Genomic DNA, 9,650 nt, shown 5'->3' with positions numbered 1-9,650 from the left:
CGCTAAATCTTAAAGAACACTACAAACACATTTTAGTCATATTTTTTTATGAGTAATGAACACAATTAATAGATGAATTTGTGAAGAATAATAAATAAAATTAATAAGATTATGTTATTCACCTTAAACATGGCGTCTCTTCAGAACACAAACACACATTTTAGCAGTCTTAGCCGGCGGCGCTTTTTCAGTGACGTATGCGAGAATACGTTCCCTATCATGAATGATGGTCGATACCGTCGACCGTGGCAGCCCTAAGGCATAGACCTCATCGCGAATCGGTAAATATCAACAGAGGGCGCTCCACCGCAAAGCATGATGGGATCGAAATGGGGGCAAAGGTAAACACGAACCCAGAAGAGGAAGCGTCTGTCTATGATCGACGCTGTGTTTACGGAAAGGAAGATGGCTAATGTGAAAGAAATTCCGCGTTTTTTGGCATTAAAATCCAGCGATTTAAAGAAATATTTGAGGGAAAGGGGGGTTCCCATTGGAGAAGAGAAACAACCTGCTTATGCAAGAACAGTTCCTGAATGTTGAAACCTCGATCGGCCATACAAATATAGCCGGGCTGGAACTTGTCCACAATGTTCGTTATCTTTGCAATGTTTTTGTCCGACGTGTTTCCTCCTGTAGGTTTGGAAATGTATGAAATTGTTCCGCTAGGTGTAATACCAACCAGGCACTTGAGAGTAGGCCTTGACTTATATTGGCTGTACACTTGCGAACAAAACTTGGGAGACGGTGCTTTCTCCTAATCCAAAGCGAAATGCGAGGTCCTCGTCACGAAGATTAAGCCGAAGCTTCATGAGTGTCATGAGTAGTTGATCCTCTAAAGATTGAGATAGCTTAACTCCGAGTTTTGTAGTATTGTTTATTTGCCAGGTCTTGTCTTCCATTGATAATTTCCCCTTATAATAATGAAGGTTCTGTGCATGAGGGTGTGGTGGACACGATGGCGCTGGCGCGATGACATCATTCCGCGCACCAAGAGGGCGTCGGCCACGCCCGAGGAGTAGGCGTGGCCTCGGGATATACATGGAGCTCACAGCCCCGAGCACGGCAGTGCTACAGTGAACTCTGATAAGAAAGACCATTTAAACTTACCGCGTTGTCCGCTTCCTCCTTGGTAGCAAGTAGCACGCGTAGCACCACGCTCACTTCATTGGTGACCTCCGACATTCTAGTCAGCCGTCGCTGACCACCCGAATCTGCCACAGCCATGGCAACCAACGTGGTATCCATCAAACACCCCGAGTTCTGGGAGTCACAAGCTGAAGTCTGGTCACTGCAGGCGGAAGCCCAGTTGCGACTTCGAGGCATCACGGTGGACAAGACCATGTACTCCCACGTGGTCGCCTCCCTCGGGCCCAGCATGGCCGCTCGCGTCGTGTCGGTCCTGAGGAACCCACCGGCCGACGACAGGTACGAGACGATCAAGCGTCTCCTCCTCGCCACGTTCGGCCTTACGGTGGACGCATGGGCCGACCACCTCCTGGACCTCCCCGAGCTCGGTGACACGTGTCCGTCGGTCTGCATGGACCATATGCTGTCGTTGATGGGCGACGAAACCCCGAACGCTCTATTCCGGGCGTTATTTCGATGCCAGCTGCCGGCACGCGTTCGCCTCGCCTTGGCCGGTTCTGTGACGATGGAACCCCGAGCTCTCGCTGCCGAGGCCGACAGGTACTTCGCAGCGTTGGACATGCAGGCGAGTTTTGGCGCCGCCGTCGCGACTCCCGGGGCTGTCCCTGATGCCGATGCACCACACCTCGTGGATCTCGGGGCTGGTGCGCACTTCGTGTCTGCCATCATGCCTCGCCCACCACCGCCACCACGACCACCGCCACCGCGGAGAAAGCCGCGCCCTCCACCGAATCCGCCGCCCACCTGCTGTTACTTCCACACGCAGTTCGGCCACAAGGCTCGGCAGTGTCGGCCGCCTTGCTCATTCGGCAGGTCGGGAAACGATTGAGCCAGCGCTCGGTGGCAGCTGTGAGCTTTGGCAATTCAAACAGCCTCCTATACATCACGGACACCCTGTCCGGGCGCCGTTACCTGTGCGATACGGGAGCGCAGGTGAGTGTCGTTCCTGCTGGTACGTCCGACAAGCAAACCGCGGGCCGAGGTCCCGCGCTGCTTGCGGCCAATGGTACGTCCATACGCACGTACGGAAAATGCTGTCTCTCTTTGCGGTTCCGAGGGCAGCTTTTCCGTTGGTCGTTCGTCACAGCCGATGTACCCATGGCACTGCTCAGCGCGGACTTCTTATGTGCTAATGGTTTATTGGTGGACGTAAAGCGCAGAGGGCTTGTCCAGGCTGAGACGTTCAGCTTGCTCGCGTGCGTGCTGCCCGGCTCGTTGAGCGGCTCACGGAGCGGCTCGTCGAGCGGCTCACCGAGCGGCTTGCTGAGCGGTTCGGTTCCGGCCAGGTTCATCTGTACGCTTCCGGCAGCGGACGAATTCACCCGCCTCCTCGCCGGTTTCCCGGCCCTCACGCGGCCCACCTTCTCGGCGGGGGCCATCAAGCACGGGGTGGAACACCACATTCCTACCGCCGGGCCACCGGTCTACGCCCGGGCATGCCGCCTCGAGCCGACGAAGCTCGCGGTAGTGAAAGCGGAGTTCGCTACACTGGAGCGGCTCTGCATCGTGCGGAGCTCCGAGAGTGCGTGGGCGTCACTGCTCCACATCGTGCCCAAGCCCGGTGGGGGATGGCGACTGTGCGGGGACTACCGGCGCCTCAACGACGCCGCCACCCCCGACCGCTACCCCGTCCCCCACATCCAGGACTTCTCCGCCCAGTTGGCGGGCATGTCCTTCTTTTCGAAGGTGGACCTCATACGCGGCTACCATCAGGTCCCCGTCAGGCCGGAGGACATCCCGAAGACAGCGGTCATCACGCCTTTCGGGCTTTTCAAATTTCTTCGGATGCCCTTCGGTTTGAAAAATGCTGCTCAGGCATTCCAGCGCCTAATGGACAGCGTCTTGCGTGACTTGGATTTTTTGTACGTCTACCTGGACGACATCCTCGTCGCCAGCACGTCCGCGAAGAGCACCTTCACCATCTCCGCATGCTCTTCGAATGCCTGGGCCAGCATGGCCTTATTGTGAACCCCGCCAAGTGCCGGTTCGGCGTCACCGGCATCGACTTTTTGGGGAACCATGTCACCAGGCACGGGGCCGTCCCCCTACCGGCCAAGGTGGAGGCGGTGAAGGGGTTTCCGCGCCCCCGCACGATCAAGGGGCTCCAGGAATTCCTGGGAATGGTAAACTTTTACCATCGGTTCCTGCCCCGCATCGCCCAGCTCCTGTGCCCCCTGCACAAGGCCCTTCGAGGGAAGCCGGGCAAAGGTGACATTACCTGGACCGAACAGATGGATGCGGCGTTCGCGGGCACGAAGCTCGCCTTGGCTAACGCCACCATGCTCGCACACCCGGCGCCCGATGCACCGATCGCCCTCACCACCGACGCCTCGGACTACGCGATGGGTGCGGTGCACGCGCAATGGGTGCGTGGTGCCTGGCAACCGCTGGCGTTCTTCAGCCGGCAGCTTCGCCCGCCCGAACGCCGTTACAGTACCTTCGACCGCGAGTTGCTCGGGCTTCACCTGGCGGTCAGGCACTTCCGCCATCTGCTCGAGGGCCGTGCGTTCACAGCCTTCGTCGACCACAAGCTGCTGGTTTTCGCGACGGGCAAGGTCGCCGAGCCGTGGTCGGCCTGGCAGCAGCGTCACCTCTCGGCCGTGTCCGAATACACGACGGACATCCGGCATGTCGCGGGGAAGGACAACCCAGTGGCGGATTGCCTTTCCCGGTCCGTCACCCACGCAGTCCACCTTGGCATCGACTATGCCCAGATGGCGGCAGACCAGGCCGCCGACCTCGGGGTCCAGGCCCTGCGGACCACCGTCACGGGCCTCCGCGTCACCGAGGTGCCATTTTACGGCGTGGGCATGGCCCTCATGTGCGACGTCTCCCTCGGGCGGCCTCGCCCCATCGTGCCCGCGGGCTGGCAGCGCCAGGTTTTTGACACCACCCACGGCCTGTCCCACCCGGGCACGAGGGCCTCCCATAGGTTGGTCGCCGACAAGTTTGTCTGGCTTGGCCTCCGGAAGGCCGTCCGCGGCTGGACCAGGACGTGCCTCGCGTGCCAGCGTGCGAAGGTGCACCGACACACCCAGGCCCCATTGGCCCCGTTTACGGTGCCGGAACGTAGGTTTGACCACGTTCACGTGGACCCGGTGGGACCTCTCCCCCCCTCGCAGGGTTTCACCCATGTCCTAACCATGGTGGACCGCACCACCCGGTGGCCGGAGGCCGTGCCTTTGGCGGCGACGACGGCGGCGGACGTCACGCAGGCGTTCATCGCCACCTGGGTCGCCCGGTTCGGCGCCCCCTCGGACATCTCGTCCGGCAGCAGCCCCAGTTCACCTCGGAGCTCTGGGGGGCGGTCGCGCGGGGGCTCGGGGTCCAGCTGCACCGAAACACGGCCTGCCACCCCCAGGCCAACGGCCTGTGCGAGCGCTTCCACTGCTCCTTGAAGGCCGCGCTCCGGGCCACCCTCCGCGACGGCGGTTGGGTCGACAGGCTCCCTTGGGTCCTGCTGGGCCTCCGGATGGCGCCCAAGGACGACCTGTGCGCCTCTGCGGCGGAGTTGGTTTTTGGACAACCGCTGCGGGTGCTGGGCGAGTTCCTCCCCGACCCCACAGCGCCATGGTCCGTGGCGCAGGAGCGCTCCGCGCTGCAGGAGACCGCCCGTAGGTTCGCCCCGGTGCCGACGGCACACCACGGGCACCCACCTACTCAGGTCGCCCCGGAGCTTCGCACCGCAGAGTACGTCTTCGTCCGGCACGACGCCCACCGGACACCACTGCGGCCCCCGTACGACGGGCCTTTCCGTGTGCTGGAGACCGGGGTGAAACACTTCACCCTCGACATCGGCGGTACTCCTGACCACGTTTCCGTGGACCACCTCAAGCCGGCCCACCTCGATGTGGACCAACCCCCGCCAGAGGCTCGGCCCCCACGGCGGGGCTGCCCCCCGGTGGGTGGACCTCCGGCACCGCCTGGCCCCACCGGCACGCCCCCCCCCCCCGGTCCTGCACCACATCCCAGGTGCCGCCGGAGGCATCCCAGATGACATCCCGGCATCCCCGACAGCGCCAGCCGCCAGAGGGCGCTTCGGCTGGGTCATCCGTTTACCCCGCAAACTGACCCTTCAGGTGCACGGGAATTCTGGGGGGGCGCGTGTGGCGGACACGATGGCGCTGGCACGATGACATCATTCCGCACACCAAGAGGGCGTCGGCCACGCCCGAGGAGTAGGCGTGGCCTCGGGATATACACGGGGCTCACAGCCCCGAGCACGGCAGTGCTACAGTGAACTCTGATAATAAAGACCATTTAAACTCACCGCGTTGGCCGCTTCCTCCTTGGTAGCAAGTAGCGTGTGTAGCACCGCGCTCGCTTCAAGGGGATACTTCTGCTAATAACCACTTAAACAGGTCATAACTAGGTAAACCTGTATAAAGTTCCACAAGTTCATCACAGTTTGCTATGTCCGAAACAGTAAGCTTCCTGTTACATACTGCAATGGCGGCTTTCAGTTTTGCGACGGTGTCCTTGGCTTGCAATACTGGCTCATGAGCTGATCACAGTTCACAGTTAATTTGTCACAGTAAAAAAGTCCTAAAAGTAGCTTAGAGGAGAACGGACACGACCAAAACAACTTTGCAGATTTCGAAACATAAACATATCTTAAACACTTCTATTGAGTTCATTTCACAAATATCTTCGCGGTTTTATTAGAATTTGTCCAAATACCGCCGAAGAAGCAAAAACAGTTTTGTCAAAACCGCAAACCGGAAATGACGTTTGCGAAGTAACCCAGTTTTTCGTTCTTAAAGCCTTGTTGGCTTCGTGACGATCAGAACATCGCTTTGTTTTCGTTACAATCAGTTGGAATCATGCCCAGTTGGTTGATAATGTTGATTATGCAGGGGGTGGATATGTGTGTATGTGGAGGGTGGGGGGGGTGATGTGTGCATGTGTTTGTGTGTGTGTGTGTATGTGGGGGGGGGGGGGAGTGGCGGGATGTGTGCATGTGTTTGTGTGTGTATGTGGGTGGGGGGTAGGGGGAATGTGTGTGTGTGTGGGGATGTGTGTGTGTGGGGGGGGGGGGCGGTGGGGGAATGTGTGTGGGGGGATGTCTTGGGGGTGGAGGGGTGGGGAATGTGCGTTTGTCTGGATATGTGTGTGCATGTGGGGGGAGGGGTGTGGGGGTGTTTTTGTGTGTGTGTGTGTGTGTGTGTGTGTGTGTGTGTGTGTGTGTGTGTGTGTGTGTGTGTGTGTGTGTGTGTGTGTGTGTGTGTGTGTGTGGATATGTGTGTTGATAATGGTTGATAATAACCAGGGTGGTTGATAATGCATGAAAGTACTCCAGCGTTTTCCATTTCCTCTCTAACTTTCAGTATCTCCCTGCAGCACTTGCACTCATTTACCTGTGGCATGGCCTCACAATTACCACAACTGCACCTGTCCAGAAACAATAAGTATTTGCATATGTATGTCTGTTCTTACTAAAGGCTGTATATGAACACTACAACTGATACACCTGCAGTGCTGCACTAAGTCAATAAAGTCGTATTTCGTTTCTGTGTTTCTATCCATTTCTTGCCTCACGGCACCGAACATTCATTAAATATTAGTTGTGTATTCCATTGACCAGAAAAAGAAACTTTTTCAATGAAAAAAGAGATGTAAAAATGAATACCATTCAGTATTTTGGAGGCGCCCGAGATCAAAATCGATCGCCATTGTGTCTGTGTCCGACTATTTCTCTTCTTCACTCTCTGGACGGTATGGTTCGAATCTGTATGGGAGAATCGAATGTGATTCCCCAAGATTATTAACTTTCTCTTCATTTTCCGCATCAGATTGGTCAGAAATATCGCTGATATCCAGACTTACGCAACAAGCGGAGTCGTGTCTGCCATTGTTTACTATTGCGCAGTCACATCAGCTTCCTCCGATGACGTCACATCGTGGAGGGCAGATTATCGTGAGTTGCTGGCCGGCGCGAGAGAAATCGTCTGCTATTGGCATTTTAAAACTCGGATATCTCACGATTCGCGCATGCTAGAGCAACATTTTTGCGCCAAACTTCATCTTTTTTGTTGCTACAATTAATTAATCTAAAACATTTGATGTCTATACTCATGTCCGTTCCCATTTAAAGTGGTAAGGATCACATAGTGTGTCAATGTAAACAAGCAGTCTGTCAAAGTGACAGCGACCGCCAGCAGCGCTATTGCCCCTTTCCGATCCCATGACGCATTGCGGTTCCGATTCGCGGTAAGGTCTATGCGCTATCACCGACACTTTTTCACCTTTTTCATACCTTTTAATTAGATTTAACTTATCTTCCATCGTAACCACATTACGCTTGGAAACACGAGCATTATCCTTCTTAGGACCCATGGCTAACACAGACACAGAAAAGGATTACTGTACGTCGCCTCTGTTTTGAATGAGAACCAGCAGTTGCGCGTACGTACAGTATACTGTACATACATTTTAATATATTTTTAATGTGCTTTTTATTGTATTTTAAATTGTTTTTTAGCTTCTTTTATTGTTAATTTATGTACTATTTTATTTATTTTAAATATATTTTTAAGGGGAAATTTTTTTTTTCACGTCCGTAGGAGTGACGTAAAGTCGCACACAATGACGTTCGCTGAACTGAAATTTACTCTAGAAGAGTGGCGTAAAGTCGGATTTGACGGAGGTCGAAATGCCGTAAAACGGGGTATGACTGTGTGTGTATATATATATATATATATATATATATATATATATATATATATATATATATATATATATATATATATATATATATATTGTTACGGACGCGGCTAGGATGTTGTTTGCCGAGCGGATGGCCGCCGCGCCCGAACAGTTACCCCGACTAACCCGATTCCTGAACGTTGACCGAATCGCGCCACAGATATTCAATGGGGAAAAGACTAAAGCGAAGGAAGTGAAGAAGAAGAAGACAGAAGTATGGAATACGGATATAATTTATTTGCTATTTACAACCAAAAGTAACCAAGGAGAAGGAAGGATAATAAAATAATTTACAGAAGAAATCAAAGAGACACAGTGAAAATCGCTAGCTTATCTAAACAGGCTTAATTAATACCCTGGACAGAACAAAACAAAGACGGACTCACACGGGGAATTGCAGAGTGGATTGGCTGGAAGGAGGTGGGTGGCTGGAGGGGGAGGAAGGCACGGAGCTGGCTGGAGCTTGATCCTGTCGTGTGCGTGGGGTAACGGGTCGGAGCTGCTTGGTGGAGCCAACGCTGCTGGTGGGGGGTCTGGCGTGACGGGTTCTCTCTCCCTCTCTCACAAACTCCAGGACTCTTTCTCTCTTTGTTTCGCTTCGCCCCTTCTCTCCTCTCTCTTTCTTAGTCTAACCCAGTCCAACCCAGTCCAACAACTTCCAGGCTTTCGCGTGCGCCCTTTTTAGCGCCTCAGGCGATCAAGCCACTGGTGTCCAGGACACGCCCATCGGTGAGCTCGCCTCGGCCCTGATTGGTCGGCACGGCCCTCTGGCTCCGCCCTTGATGACGATGGTCGGGCACGCCCAGGAGTCGGCAGCTCCTCCCCCTTCTTCTCCGAGCCGACCTCGTGGCGAATGGAGTCGCGGAGGGAACAGTTGGCAATTGTTGGAAGGGGAATGTGAAGGGAATCTACTCTTATTTCACTTGGTGCAATGGAGTATTTAATTTAATGGAAGACACAGCCTTACACTAATACACATAATAAGGATATAACTACTGAACAGGGATATATGGTGTCCTTCGTGTATGTTTTATGGAATTAATTACGGGAACGCCCTTTGACTTTTATACACAGACTGGATGCAGGAGGGTCCAGAATAAAGCAATAAAAAAAACAAAAAAAACACAATCCTCATATCCACAACAATATATATATATTTACATACATACATAATTATATATATATATATATATATATATACACAGACTTGGCATTTAATATGGAATATTTTTTTTTCTTGAAGGGTTTACTTTCTTAACTCAGTATATCAATCTAGTGAGTTTCTTTTACACTTTGGTGATTTCTTTGTTTAAAGAACCGTGTCACTGATTGTCGCAGCAAGAAGTCAACAACAGGATTATATCACAGGTGGTGTGGCGAAATGTACGGACAGGTGCATTTGATGATTGGCTTCACAGTCGGGTATACAAAGGTTGTTACATTCTGTATTAGTGGAAAACAACTGCTGCACGTCTCCTAAAGTTATTACCGCTTCCTCTGGAGATGGTCCGTCAACTCGACAATGCTGTTTGTCATGGAGTGGTGGCTTTACGACATTACGGCATGAAACAGCGTGCTATTGCTCGGCAGTATGGCATCACTCAAGGTCAGGTGTCAAAGATCCTGAAACGAAATGCTCAGAGGGGTGTCCCTGCTCCAACACCGAGGCCAGGACGTCCCCGCAGAACCACAAGGAGGGATGATCGCCAGCTGCACCGGTTAGTCCGCAATGGCCGTACCAAGTCAGCTAATCGGCTTAGGGCTGAGTGGCAGCAACTGGCAAATGTGCCTGTATCCAG

This window comes from Myxine glutinosa, chromosome 1, assembly GCF_964187855.1.
Source record: "Myxine glutinosa chromosome 1, kmMyxGlut1.1, whole genome shotgun sequence".
Classification (NCBI taxonomy): Eukaryota; Metazoa; Chordata; class Myxini; order Myxiniformes; family Myxinidae; genus Myxine; species Myxine glutinosa.
Note: the sequence above shows the minus strand (reverse complement) of the source record.